The sequence below is a fragment of the Gadus morhua genome, chromosome 9 (assembly GCF_902167405.1).
Source record: "Gadus morhua chromosome 9, gadMor3.0, whole genome shotgun sequence".
NCBI classification, from domain to species: domain Eukaryota; kingdom Metazoa; phylum Chordata; class Actinopteri; order Gadiformes; family Gadidae; genus Gadus; species Gadus morhua.
The window spans coordinates 26,031,426-26,046,054 of NC_044056.1; the positions used below are offsets into that span (position 1 = coordinate 26,031,426).

General features: G+C 47.8%; 1 long non-coding RNA gene across 1 annotated transcript; it reads left to right on the top strand.

Moving 5' to 3' along the window:
- Positions 1–12,633: 12,633 nt before the first annotated feature.
- Positions 12,634–14,361, top strand: LOC115551489 (uncharacterized). The gene is made up of 3 exons (XR_003978041.1): positions 12,634–12,789; positions 13,051–13,156; positions 13,302–14,361. It is a non-coding gene; the product is annotated as an uncharacterized LOC115551489 (long non-coding RNA).
- The last annotated feature ends 268 nt before the right edge of the window (positions 14,362–14,629 follow it).

Consider the following 14,629-nt stretch of genomic DNA (forward strand, 5'->3'; position numbering starts at 1 on the left):
CCATCTATCTGTAGGATATTACATCTCCCTTCTTTTGTAATAAACAATGAACATAACTAACACGCCTAACAGTGGCTCATAAACAAATACCAGAGGTAATAACAGGTAAGTAAGCTTTTCAGACATATCCTATAAGTAAAAGGTAGGTTATCAACAGGTAACATCAGTGTTCACTTTACATACATGTTTCCTTTTTTTTTTTTTTTTTTTTTTTAAACGCTACACTTTAATATCACAGGTCCATCACTTGTCTCGGCTTCACCAGACGCCCAGACCTAGTGTGGGCATATGGCGCTGGCCCATCACTGGCAAGGCCCCCAGTGTTAGTGGTGTCCGTAGGTAGGTTCTCAGACACCGGAGTGTCTGGCCTGTCATTCATTACAGCTGTGTGTTCTGGCGCAGGAGTATCAGACCTGTCACTCACTTCAGCGGTGTGTTCTGGTGTAGGTTCCTTGGTCGGTAGGAGGTGGCGGCGGTTGCGGCGGTAGGTCTGACCCTCACTAGTGCTGATGTGGTACGATCTGTCAGTATGTGCCGGTTGCATGATGGTTGCAGGTCTCCACAGTCCATTATCCTGCCGGTAACGTATATTGTCCCCAGCCTGCAGAGTCGACAGCGGCCTGGCGCTCCGGTTGTAGTACCGGCGTTGCTGGTGTTGCATGTGTTCCCGCCTCCTTCTGGCGGCGGTTGGGCTGATGACCTGGGGTTGTAGTTGCGCTGCTGTGGTAGGAAGGATGGATCTCAGCCTGCGGCAGTGTTGTTTTTGGCAGGCATTTTAGATTTAGTTTTAGTCTTAGTCTTTTTGACGAAATGCTTCTTAGTTTTAGTCCCATTTTAGTCATTTCTATCTTTGAAAGTTTTAGTCTAATTTTAGTCCGACGAAAACTCCAAAGGTTTTAGTCTAGTTTTAGTCCGACGAAAACTCAAAAGTTTTTAGTCAAAAATCAAATATACATAAGATGTTTCGGCATCGAACCGCTGGTGAAACCAAGAGTCGAAAAACAAAAAAGGGATCCTATTGGGGAAGTCGAGAAGCACAGAGAATATTTGTACTTATTTCCTGCCAGAGCGATCTTTTTTTCTGCGTGGAGGCCAAGTGAGATGAGTACTCAGGTCAGCAACACGGAGCAATTTAATGAATGAGACCCCCGGTTTGGTCGCATCGGAGATGCGGGACCATAAATCATCCCTCTTTTTACGACCACCCGCACCCGGCACCACTGCTGCTGCCATGGTGTGTGTGTGTGTGTGGGTGTGTGTGTGTGTGTGCCTCGTCCACCAGCCTCTCTCTGTAGTGTATGAGTGTGTGTGTGCCTCGTCCACCAGCCTCTCTCTGTAGTGTATAAGTGTGTGTGTGCCTCGTCCACCAGCCTCTCTCTGTAGTGTATGAGTGTGTGTGTGCCATGTGCGTGCAGGCGCAGCTGCGCGCGAGCGAGGCTTTTAGTGTGTGATGGGGGCGTGACTGTTAGGACAAGCAGCTGGCTCCATTTCTGATGTCTGAGCTCTTGATTGACATTGCACGCATATTATAGTTGGCGGGAAAAAAGCATGTTTTGAAACTTTGTTCGTCCACTCACTAACCATTTAGTGTCGTCTAGTTCTCGTCTGACGAAAATGTCTACATTTTTCGTCACATTTTAGTCTTTATATGGCTTTGGTGACGTTCGTCTTAGTCTCATTTTCGTCATGGAAAAAAGGGGTCCGACGACGTCATTTTCGTTTTCGTCTTGCCTGACGAAAACAACACTGGCCTGCGGCTGTTGAGCAGCTGGGCCGGTGATTTGAAACTGTCCACTGGAGTGTTCCGGTATTCCAGTAGGCTGAGGTACGGGTCCTTCTTTTCTGCCCGTGCCTTGTCCAGTATAATCTTGGCTGTCTGGACAGTTTTTTCTGCGAGCCCATTGCTTTGGGGGTAGTGCGGGCTTGTCGTTGTGTGTTTGAAATCCCATGTGTTTGCAAAGTTCTTAAAGTCCTGTGAGCTGTATTGTGGGCCATTATCCGAGATCACCTTCTCGGGGATGCCATTATGGGAGAACATGGCTTTCAGTTTTCGGATTACCGCTGATGAAGTAGTGGAATACAGCCTCTCGATCTCGAAGTACCTGCTGTAGTAATCCACCGATACAACATAGTCTTCTCCATTCCATGCAAACAGGTCAGTTGCAATGACCTGCCATGGTCTGTCTGGGATTTCATGAGATAGCATTGGCTCTTTTGGGTTTGACTTCCTGTGTTGCAGGCAGATGGTGCACTTTTCCACCATGGCCTCTATTTCTCTCCCCATTCCTGGCCAGAAAAGGATGTCTCTCGCTCGTAGTTTGCTCTTTTCCATGCCTAGGTGCGGAGTGTGTATTGCTGTAAGCATGCTGGCTCGGAGAGAGTGTGGGACTATGATCTTTTCCCCTTTGAATAGGATTCCGTCCATCTCTGATATTTCATCCCTGTGGTTCCAGTATTCGGCAGTGGTGGGTGAGCATTTCTTCCTGGTTTCAGGCCACCCAGACAGTACATACTCTTTCAGCATGGTGAGCTGAGGATCCTGTTCAGTGGCTGTTCTGATGTCTGTAAGCTTTCTGTCGCTCACAGGGAGGTTGCTGATAACCGTGTGGACTTGCGTATCCATGCCCTCACTCAGAGTGTGGTCGTTGCAGGCTAATGACTTCCTGGAGAGTGTGTCTGCGACAGGGATGTGTTTACCTGGGCGGTGGATGATGGTGATGTCATACTTCTGCAGCTGCAGGATCATCCGTTGTAAGCGTGGTGGGGCCGCTGCGAGGGGCTTTCTCATAATTGATTCCAACGGCTTGTGATCGGACTCGACGACAACCTGGCGCCCGTAGACATACTGGTGAAAACGCTTACATCCAAAGAGAACAGCGAACAGTTCCTTCTCAATTTGAGCGTAGTTTTCTTCTGTGGCTGTGAGTGATTTTGAAGCGTAGGCGACGGGCTTTTCTTCTTGCAGGAGCACAGCCCCCAAACCACTTTTAGACGCGTCGACCTGGAGCCTCAGCTCCTTGCTTGGGTCAAAGTAGGTGAGCACAGGTCCTGGCTCCCGTGTGATGAGGTCCTTCATTTGCTGGAAGGCGGAGTTGTGTGTTTCATCCCACACAAATTCGCTGCTTTGCTTCAGTAGCTGGCGGAGGGGTGCGTTTATTTCAGACAGACTTGGGGCAAATCGAGCCAGGTAGTTCACCATCCCCATAATGGTCTCCAGTTCGGCTTAGTTCTGGGGTGGCTCCATCTCTTTTACAGCTTTCACCTTGTCAGGGTCTGGCTTGATACCTTCTCGTGTGAGCCTGTGTCCAAAGTATTTGACCTCTGTGACGCAGATCCTGCTCTTCTCGGGGTTGAGCCGTACACCTCTCTCTCTGGTCCTCTCCAGCATGGCCCGCAGGTTAGCGTCGTGTTCCTCTCTGGTTCGCCCGTAGACCAGGATATCGTCAACTATTGCAGCGACGCCTTTCAGGCCCTCATACGTCTCGTCTATTTTTCTCTGAAACTCATCCTGGGCTGATACGATGCCGAAAGGAAGGCGGAGGAACCTGTATCGGCCGAACACAGTGTTGAACGTCGTAAGCATGGATGAATCCTCGGTTAGTTTAATGGCCCAATAGCCTGACCTTGCGTCCATGACGCTGAAAAACTGTGCGCCTGCCAGTCTTGGGGTGACATCCTCCAGAGTGGGGAGTGGGTAGTGAGGTCTTTTTATAGCTTTGTTTAGCTCGCGGGGATCTAGGCATACTCTCAGTTTACCTGTATGTGGCTTCTCTACTACCACCAGTGCATTCACCCAGTCTGTAGGCTCGGTCACCTTCGCGATGATTTCGGCCCCTTCCATCTCATCGAGCTCGTCCTTCAGGCGGCTGCGGAGGGTGAACGGGATTCTCCGTGGTGGGCACACGACGGGTGTGGCTGTGGGGTCAAGGCGTATGCTGCATTCACCTGGGAACTGTCCAACGCCCTGGAACACATCTGCAAATTCCTCCCTCACATCACAGCCTTCTGTTTGAGTTGCATTTACAGACAAAACTAGTTTAATGAGGTCCATATCAATACATGCTCTCAGTCCTAATACAGGTGGAGCTTTGGTGGTGACTATGTAGAACTCCAGTGTCATAGCAGTTCCTTTGTATTTACAGCTTAGGTTGCATGTCCCTTTTACATCAAGTGGCTCACCACCATATCCTGTGAGGCGGCGGGTTGTGGGCTTCATGTCTGCCTTGCTAAACAGTTTGTGAAATCTTTGAGCTGGGATTATGTTGACTTGGGCACCGGTATCTAACTTGAATTTGACTTTGTGATTTTTCTGTCCAATTTCCATCTCAGCAATGGCCACATCATTGTCTGTGCCTTTTGAAATTGTGTCAATGTATAGCGTCTCCTGTTCGTCTGTATCGCTGTCTTGGGCGTTAGCGCCCTCTACTGCATGCACTGGCTTGGCCCTGCGTTGCTGCTGAGATCTGCATACCTGGGCGAAATGATCAAAACGTTTGCACTTGTTGTTGTCGGCCCCTAGCTGGGCAGTCCTGACGGTCACTGTGTTGTTCTCTTCCACAATTCCCACACGTTTTGCCATGTGGTCTGACTCTGTCTCCACTGCTTGAATATTTCCCCCCTTGACTGTAGTTAGCGCTGTATTTTGGCGCCTCTCTGTGCATCTTGGCGCGGCCCACAGCGTGTATGTCGTGGCTATCAACGTTAGCTGGTGCTCAACTGTTCATGGCTTTCATTTGTCCCTGGGCTAGCTCATGCGAGCGTGCAATGTCTATTGCTTTGATCAGATCTAGCGTAGCTCCATGACTGAGTAGTTTCTCACGTACCTTATGAGAGTTCGTTGCGAAAACTATCCGGCCCCTAACCATCTGGTCCGAGTCAGCATAGCCACAGTCCTTGACCAGCAACTTCAAATCCGTGACGAATTGCTCAAATGGCTCGCCAGAGCCTTGCATTCTTTCTTGAAACTTGTATCTTGCAAAAATGGGGTTCGCTTTTGGGGTCACATATTCCTCAAACTTGACGTAGTACGTCTCCAACAATTTAGCCTGATCTTCCGTGAGTGTCCAAGTGTTAAAAATGTCCCGACCTTTGTCTCCGACCCACAGTAGAAGGTAACTGCATTTATCCTCCTCGCTCACGGCTTTCAGTGGGCCGGTGAACATTAGCTTCACATGCTGCTTGAACCTTCTCCACGACTCCGGTAAATTAGCAGATTCCCAGTCCAAAGTTGGGCTCTGAACACCAGAGGAATGCATCCCGACTGAATGGTAAGCGTTGAGTTCTTAATAACTCTGACACCATGTAATATTCTTATGTTGTAGCTGTTAAATGACGGGACCGATTTAACATGACGGGTACTTTATTCGAGCGTCCATTTCCTTGTGCCACACAAAACGATACATCTCGCGCCTCACCCTTCACATATGCAAATGAGGTGTCATCTGACCAATCACAGTAACCCATCTATCTGTAGGATATTACACCTAGGCGTGAGCCGTAGCACTGAAAATGTTGTAATCCCCGCCCACCAACAGCATGGGCCTCATCACATCCGCAGTCCGCACATATAACCGTGCGCCGGCGGACGTTCTCTTTCCATTTTCTTCAGGACGATCTTGTAGCATACTGAAGTAAATAAATAGATATTATGGACTGCATGGTCCGCATCTGCAAGACATGTAACACGGGTTACATCTTGCCGTATGACGGCCATGAGGAGTGCGAGGGCTGCCTTGGGCATGAACATGCCGTCTTGGCGCTCTCGCCGCTCAGTCTGTGTCGGCATTGTGCGGCGCTGCCGTCGGACGACAGACAGCGCAGAACCGACACTGCCGCCGCCATTGCTGAATGGGCCGACGACTTTACTGTCCTGCTTGACGATCCCCTCTCTCTCCTTGTGAGCTCGGAGTCAGACGACTCCGACCGCAACGAGGAGGGGGCGTCTCCCCCGGCTTCCCCTCTCCGAATGGAGAGGCCCTGGGCAGCAGCATTGCCTGTCTCTGCCACCACCTCACTTCCAGTGGTTGGAGCTTTGGTGGCTGAGCTACCGGGCATTATCCCCAGGGCAGCCGCAAACCTTGGGGGTGCCCATGCCTCAAGGCCCCCCAATGCCCGGACCAGCTGCATGGCATCTGGGGGCTCGAGGCCACGACATTCCCCGCCCGTCTCGACCCGATCTGGCTGACGTTTCCCGCCATGAGACCGTACTTCAGTGGGGCTGCGGCGGAGCCCGGGAGGCTCGGGGCCCCAGTGAAAACATTTATCTAGGTCACGAAGACGGAGGGTCTGACAGACCGGGGTTACAGGGCGGTACCGCCGCTGGAACCCGCTCTGTGTGCTGTCTTTGGAGTGAAGCCGGGGCTCTGCGGCCGCCGCCCCACTCCCAAGGACCAGCTGACGGCCAAGCTTACAGACAGAGCGCATCTATAGCTGCGTTTCCATCTAAAAGGTGATGCGAATCTTTAGAAAGTTCGCAAAAAAGTAATTTGAATTAGGTGCGTTTCCATCAAGTGGTTGGAGCGGAATAGGGTGATGACGTTACGCAGGGTTGCTATGGCCGGTCGTTATGCGGAAATCGGAAAGACTGTCAGTCCTGTGTGTTCAAAGTTCGCTACGTCACAGCTGATTCGCAAAATGTGTTTCCATCTCCCATTTTGCGAATTTACTCTGTTTCGCATTTCTCAAAAACCACCTCAAGCGAGCGGATACATTTTTTTGCGAATTAGAGGATTTTGATGCGAATTTTGGTGTTTCCATCAACGTTTACTGATTCGATACTTCAAAGTGCGCATTAAATTAGGGGGATGGAAACGCACCTAGTGTATGATGCAGCAAGAGGCTCGCTCCAGGCTCCCGTCACAACCATAGGCCCCCCGACAGCCACTGTCACGGCACCGCCGGCAGCTCCTCCTCCTGGCCCCCAGGCTTACCAGCCCCGCCCGCCTCCATCGCAGGCTGCGGTGAGTGGCCAGCGAAGGCCCCGGGCAGCGGGCTCATGAGGCTCATGTCCAGCCCCACAAGCGCCGGCGAAGGCAATTATTGGGCGAGGGAGAAGCGTGTGACAGCGATAAACACCTCTTTACTAAAGACAGCTGTTTTCTCCCCACACCCCAGTTAACGACGGAGCCTATCGGCTCGGCCATAACTGTTTCACACGCATCTCTCGCTACATATAGGCAGGCCGCCAATAAACCTTGTATTATTGATCGAGCCAGCCCTTCATTACCTTTACAAGGGCAGCCTCGCCCGGCTTACCAGCCCCGCCCGCCTCCATCGCAGGCTCGGCGAGCGGCCAGCAAAGGCCTCGGGCAGCGGGCTCATGGGGCGATGTACCACCCCACAAGCGCCGGCTATTAGGGGGCGAGGGAGAAGCGTGTGACAGCGAGAAACGTCTCTTTACTAAAGACGGCTGTTTTCTCCCCACACAGTTAACGCCGGAGCCTATCGGCCCGGCCATAACTGTTTCACACGCGTCTCCCACCACATGTAGGCAGGCCGTCAATAAACCTCATATTATTGATCGAGCCAGCCCTACATTACTTTCCCCTCACCACATCATGCCTGGCATGACATGTGGCCAGACGGCCGCTAAAACGAGCTTGTTTCCATGACAGCTGGATCGAAACAAGAGGCTGCACAGCCGCTTTCAGAGCATTACTCAGAATGGCTGAACGCATGCACCCTGGCTAAATGGATGGACAGGCTGAACAGCAAGGGTCACACCCTGCAGTTCACCTCCGTTCCGCCACGACTCAACGGGAATGTGGAAACAACGCTGTCATCCAAGGATCAACAGCTAGCACTTTTGGCGGAGCTCCAGCCGCTTCTAGCGAAAAAAGTGATTTCCACAGTCCCAAAGGGAGGAAATGCAGGGATTCTATTTCCTTTATTTCCTGGTACCCAAGAAAACAGGAAGGCTGAGACCGATCTAGCCCTATTCAACAAATGCATCACGGAGAGGCCGTTTCACATGTTAACAATCAGACGAGTGTTACAGTGCGTAAAACCGGGCGACTGGTTCACCTCAATAGATTTGAAGGACGCATACTTCCACGTCACAGTGATCCCAAAACACAGGAAATTCCGGCGTTTCTCATTCCAAGGGTCACACTTCCAGTACAACCGTCTCCCGTTCGGCTATTCTCTGGCCCCACAAACGTTTTCCAAATGCGTGGAGACGGCCCTCCGGCCGCTACACGCAACAGGAATGAGAGTACTGTTCTACTTGGACGATCTGCTTTTGATTACTCGCTCAAAGGAGAAGCAGCCATTCAAACAAAAAAGCTGGTAATTCACCTGTCGAATTTAGGCTTCGCCATAAATTGGAAGAAAAGCTCCCCCCTCCCCTCACAGAGTGTGATGTATTTGGGGGTAGAGCTTGATTCAGCTGTAATGAGAGCACGGCTCTCACAGCCAAGGATGGAGACGCTGTGGTCTCCTCCGCCGCTGTTCCCCGGGCAGCGTCGTGACAGCCCTCTGTCATGAGGCTGCTGGGCATGATGTCAGCCGCTCACACGGTGGTGCCGCTGGGGCTGCTTCACATGAGGCGGCTGCAGAGATGGTTTTCTCGCCTGCGCATCGACCCGTTGCGCCAACGGCGGTGCAAAGTGACCATTCCCCTATCAGTGGGCCCCGATTTGACCCACTGGGGCGATCCTCGAACTCTCATGAGAGGGGTGCCGTTGGGCAGAGCAACATCACACATCTCAGTGTTCACGGATGCCTCTTGGTCGGGCTGGGGAGGAACATGCAAGTTTCACGTAGTGGGCGGCGTTTTCATATTAACACAATGTGAGGTGGAGTCAAATATTCATGCTGAGAGCTCTTGTGTCTTATCAGACACATTAGAGCTGCTCGTTGATGACGTGCCGTTAGACACATGACGTATTTTATGCTACGTCTAACGCATGATACAAGCGCGTATGTAGCTGTCTTTCTGGTACTCATCGGGACCAATGAGTTAGACTATATCGTGCTTCGCCCTTTTAACCCAATAGCGATAGCCTTGAAAGGCGAAGCCTATACGACATAGAACGATAATTACGTATTGTAACTCTAGTTTCTTTGAGTATAGACGCAGACTTTTAAGTGTCGGCCTCATCGACCTTTAAATAGCTGAATAAAAGCTGTTTATTGGGAGCAGAACATCCACCGGCGCACGGTTATGTGTGCGGACTGCGGACGTGATTGAGGCACACGCTGTTGGTGGGCGGGGATTACAAATTTTTCAATGCTACGGCTTGCGCCTAGGGAAAATCCAATAGCGATAGCCTTAAAAGGCTGCGTGTTAAAAACCGCAAGTTTATTCAGCTTCACCTCCCAAGGGACACCAATTGGTGATTCAGGGTAATCAATAGCTCCTCCCGCTATAAATAGAGGCCTAGTTAGGCCTTCCCCCCTTTGTTCTCTCCACATCCTCACCACAACTGAGTGTTTGAAGGTGTTTGCCGTGTGTCTTTTGAATTCCCTTCACTGTAAATTCCCCTTTACTCATTGGATTATTGTTTGTTTAAGTAATGATTTTGATGGTTTAATGGCTAATCTTTACTTGTTAAATTATGTTATGAAGTACTGCAATGTCGAAGTATTTCATTTGATTTAAAGGCCACATTTATGTTTGTCAAGAGAGATATTATAATTCATCTTTCTTTCTGTCTAGAACCATGGAATTCATCATGGCAATCATCATGACAAAACAACTTTGCTTGCAAAATAAAGTCAAGTAAATTAATCCTTGTTTCCTGGTGGTTCATGGCTCCAGTAGAACCTACTCTTCACTACAAATTGGTCCTTCGAGCCGGAGTACTGAGCCACACCACTAAAATCTAAAATGGCTGAAAAAAAAAATCTAAAATGGCTGAAGCTAAAATAATTGACATCGATGATGAGCCCTCTACTGAGTTTATGATGGATGGATCCCAATTGGAAGTGCACTCAACCCAGCTTTACAGATTTGTCTCGACTAGCACCTGTGCTATTAATTCCTACTCCCCCAACAAATCCTAGCCTTACACCTAAATCAGTATTGCCTACTTTCTTTGGTGAGCACCAAATCCCCTTGCCATCAGTACCATGTGAAGCATTAGCTCAACCCCCCACAAAGTAAATTGGCCATGAACTAGGGGCTAGACCTAAAAGAGATAGGCAGCCCCCAGTATACTATGGGATCCAAATGCCCCAGCAGCAGCTTGCACAATCCCATAGGTCACACACGCAGCAAGAAGACTTATTTTTCCAGGTCATCTCCTAGCCTCCCTGTTGGCTCCCAAGTTAGTAGGCACTCTGGAATGCCCCAAGTTTGAGTGATATCCAAACCAGCATTCTCAAGGAAAAGGAGAAGGAGAAGAGAGATGAGCTTGAGGAGCTTAAAAGACAAAGTCAAGAGAACAAGGAGCTTGATGAGCAATTCAAAACAATGGATGAGGCCGCCAGAGCTGCCCAGAACAGGCAAGCAGACGCACACAAAGAGAGAGAGAGACTTGCCAGACAGGTTGGCTTGTTCTTTTCGTATTAAAGAACAAGAGCTTCAGTCAGCCCAGCTGGTCTCTAGTTTCATTCAACAGAATCTCTCTGCAGATGAACACTCTGGCGGAGCCCCTGAGACCTCATCCGTTCCTCGTAATGCAGCCACCCTTTCCTTTTACGATCTGCCTCCATCCAGGATATTCACTCCTGCCCCTTTAAGAATGATAGGTGTCGAATCTCACCCTCATTCGTCAGTTACTTCCTCGCTTCCTGAACCTAGCCTTCCTATTGTACCTAGTGCCTCCCAAACCCTTCATATTCCTCAAAAACCACAGCAAAGCATAGACCCTGTCCAGCCTCCCTCTTTGCCCCACATAGCCAGTGCTCAAGCTGCACAATTACGTGTCCCTACATTGTCTACCCTGGCTTTACCTTATACCAGTCACCATACACCTTCCCAGGTAGCAGCCTCTTCCTTCTCTAATGTAAATGCACCTCCAGCCAATGTCCAGGCCCCTTATGGTGCTGCAGCACTGCCCAATCCTGAACAGCCCACTCTCACTAGCCATTTACCATCAGTGCAAGCCATGTTATCAGAGCGGCTGCCACTTATTGACCTACATCAGGAGTGCCCAACCAGTCGATCGCGGTCTACCAGCAGACCGCCGACAGATCCTAAGTCGACCGCGAGGGGTGAAAAAAAAAAAAAAAAAGTATTAGCGCAGGACATATACGAGCGGTAGCGCATGCGCTGTGAACAGCAGTTGAAAGCTGTCAACAGTAGTTACGCACTCCTAAACATTGACATGGCTGAGGGGAAACGAGCTAAGACCTATCATTTTCACCCTGAGTGGGAGGAAGATTATTTTTTTGTTTATTCTCATTCAAAGCCTGTTTGTATAAGAGTGATAGCGATTTATCTGAAGCATTGAACACTTTTTTTTCACGTTTTGATATTCATGACTTTTCAGATGAACATAAGAAATTAACTGAGGAGCAAGCTCTGGTAAAGTCCACACCATTCTCATTTACACAAGAAGATGTTAGGTCAGTATTTAAGAGAAATAAGGTCAATAAAAGTCCGGGTCCAGATGGCATTACTGGGAGATTGTTAAAGTGCTGTTCAGAACAGCTCTGCGGGGTCTTCACTGATATCTTTGAGATGTCCTTGGAACAGAGAAGGATCCCAAAGGCATGGAAGGAGTCCATTATTGTTCCAGTGGTAAAGAGCAACACTACAAAGAGTTTAAATGACTTCAGGCCAGTGGCATTGACCTCACTGGTCATGAAGTCATTCGAAAAGATTGTGAAGTGTCTTTTGTTGTTAAGGGTGGGTGAGGCCCTGGACCCAAGGCAATTTGCATACAGGGCTAGAAGAGGGGTGGAGGATGCCCAGATTACACTACTAAATCTCCTGTACAGCCATCTAGATGGTCCGTATGGAAGCATATATGTAGCAAAATTCAAATGGCAATGCAATTTGCAATTTGCAGTTGGCAAGTTTTACAGACGAGAGTCTTCAATGAGTCACACACGGGGAAAAACATCGGGGCTTTATTGAAAGAGGCATGTCTTGAGTGGAACATAGAGGATAAAGACCCAGCACTGGTGACTGACAACGTGAGAAACATGGTTGTGGCGGGAGTAGAGGCCGAGATGTCCCCTCACCTTTTTTGCTTCGCGCACACATTAAATCTGGCTGCCCAGAAGGCCTTGCATGTGACCACTGCTACGAAGGTGCTTGGGAAAGTGAGGAGGGTGGTTGGATTTTTCCACCGTAACATAGCGGGTGCTGAACTACTGCGACAAAAACAACAGCAAATAGCATTGCCCTCCCACAAGCTCATCAATGACGTTACTACCCGGTGGAACAGTTCCCACGACATGCTCGAACGTTTTTTGGAGCAACAATCGGCAGTTTTTGCCACACTTATGTCAAGGGAGCTCAGAAAAGGAGAAGATGTAAGCGCTCTTACTGAAGGAGACCTCTGCAATGCTGAGGACATGGTAAAAGTGATGGCACCTGTCAAAGTTATCACCACGGTTATGTGCGAAGATGAGCAGCCCACAATTTCGTTGATTGCCCCCTTCAAAGCAAAACTAAAGAATCCCTTTGAGGCCACTACTGAGGACACAGGGCTCATTAAGGATATGAAGAAGGTGTTCCTCGAAGATTTTGTTAAGCTGTACACAAACATTGAAGACCTGTTGTGTACTGCATCAGCTTTGGATCCACGCTTCAAAACCCTGCCTTTCCTCAGTGACCGTGAGACCGAGAGGATCTTCTTGTCCATTACAGATGAAGCTACAAACCTGCATGATAAGGTAAGCTAAAGCTACCCCTCCCCTTTACAAATTAACTGTCTAAATACACAATATTTTTTGCATCATTGTTATAGTATTGTCTATTCTTTCCTCTCGTCATTATTGCAGTCATATTGTTGAGTGTCAGTCAATGATGGGCTACTGCATTGAACTAGACAACTACTTAATCCAAAATGTTTGTTTTCTGTGATGATAAACATCTACCTAGTCAGTGGTTACTCATCAATAATCATCCCTGTTATTTTGTACTATTACTACTAGAAAGTAGAGGAGAGCCATCCCAGTCCGAGTGATATTCAAGAGCCAGATCAGAGAGACCCAACATCCGTCCAGTCCAGCCCAGTCCAGGTCCATGAAGAACCAAGAGGTGCGTTTTTGCATTCTGCATTTACATTTAACACTGCTGCTGCTACATTTAAAGTAATGTTTAATGGTATGGTAAATGTTATCAACTGTCATCATGGCAATACCAAATGAGTGGCTTAATATACTGTAATTGTGTTGCATGTCAGGTGATTGTCCTCCTTGTAAAAAGAGGAAAAGTACAGCACTGGACCAGCTGTTTGGAGAAACATATGTGGTAAGACCATCAAGAAGCTCCAGGGAGAAGGTCAGCGAGGAAATCCTGAGGTACAGAGAGAGAAACCTTTTGCCCCTGAATGGCAATCCACTGGAGTGGTGGAGAGCACAGGTGGACTTACCATTGTTGTCAGATATTGCAAAAAGATACCTCTGCATACCAGCTACAAGTGTAGCATCAGAAAGAGTTTTCAGTACCGCAGGAGATATTGTTTCCTCTCAACGCAGTGTACTTAGGGGTGACCATGCCGATCAATTGATTTTTCTCAAGAAGAATCTTAAAAAACTCGAGCACAAATGAATTATTAGGAGGTAGCTAAAGGATATCAGCATACACTAAATGTCCTACAAGAACATACATCTAACTAAAAGAGGAAACTGAATCTAAAAAAAAGGGATTGTATTAGTTCTACTTATATATTTTTTTTTTCTCCTTATGCTGTGTTTGGCAGCAATTTGTGCCATTACATTAAAGTAATAATCTAGGCCAGGATGGCGGTTTTGGTTTAAACAAAATTAGATATTTCCTATTGCTGCTTCTTACAGTTCACAGCTTTACTTTGTGTTTGCAGTGATATTTCCTAGCTTCTTACAGTTCGCAGCTCTATTTGTGTTCTCAGTGAAAGGTTGCACATGTATTAATTGGTATAATGATACCTTATCTTGAGTCTGTCTGATTTGCAGAGGCACTTAATTTGCAGAAGCATTTATTCTAAATATGAGAAAAGGCCAAGGTCTAGCTCTGTTTTATTTTATTTTTGTATTGTCATCCATCAACAAGAGACTTCTTTGGGTATAGAAAATATATTTTATTTTACTATTTTATTTAATATTTAAATATAATTTTTTTGTATTTCCTTATGGTGTATTAATTTGGCTGCAATGTGTGCCATTACTGGAATGTATTTTTTTTTTGTATATGTGAGACAAACTACATACAGACTAATTTCACAATAAAATGTTTGTTCATATTCATTGAACAAATGAAAAGAACTTTCAGAATATTTTCCATTATTGAACTGCATCGAATCGCATCGCATCGCACTGAATCGTTTTTTAACAACATGCATCTTTTCTTATATCGTATCGTGACCATGTATCGAGATACGAATCGGATCGTTTTTTCATGAGAGATTTACACCCCATATATATATATATATATATATATATATTGTGTATTTTGGGTGACCTTGGGTGTAATGAAAGGCGCCTCTAAATTAAATGGATTATTATTATTATTATTGGAATTCACAAACCTTTC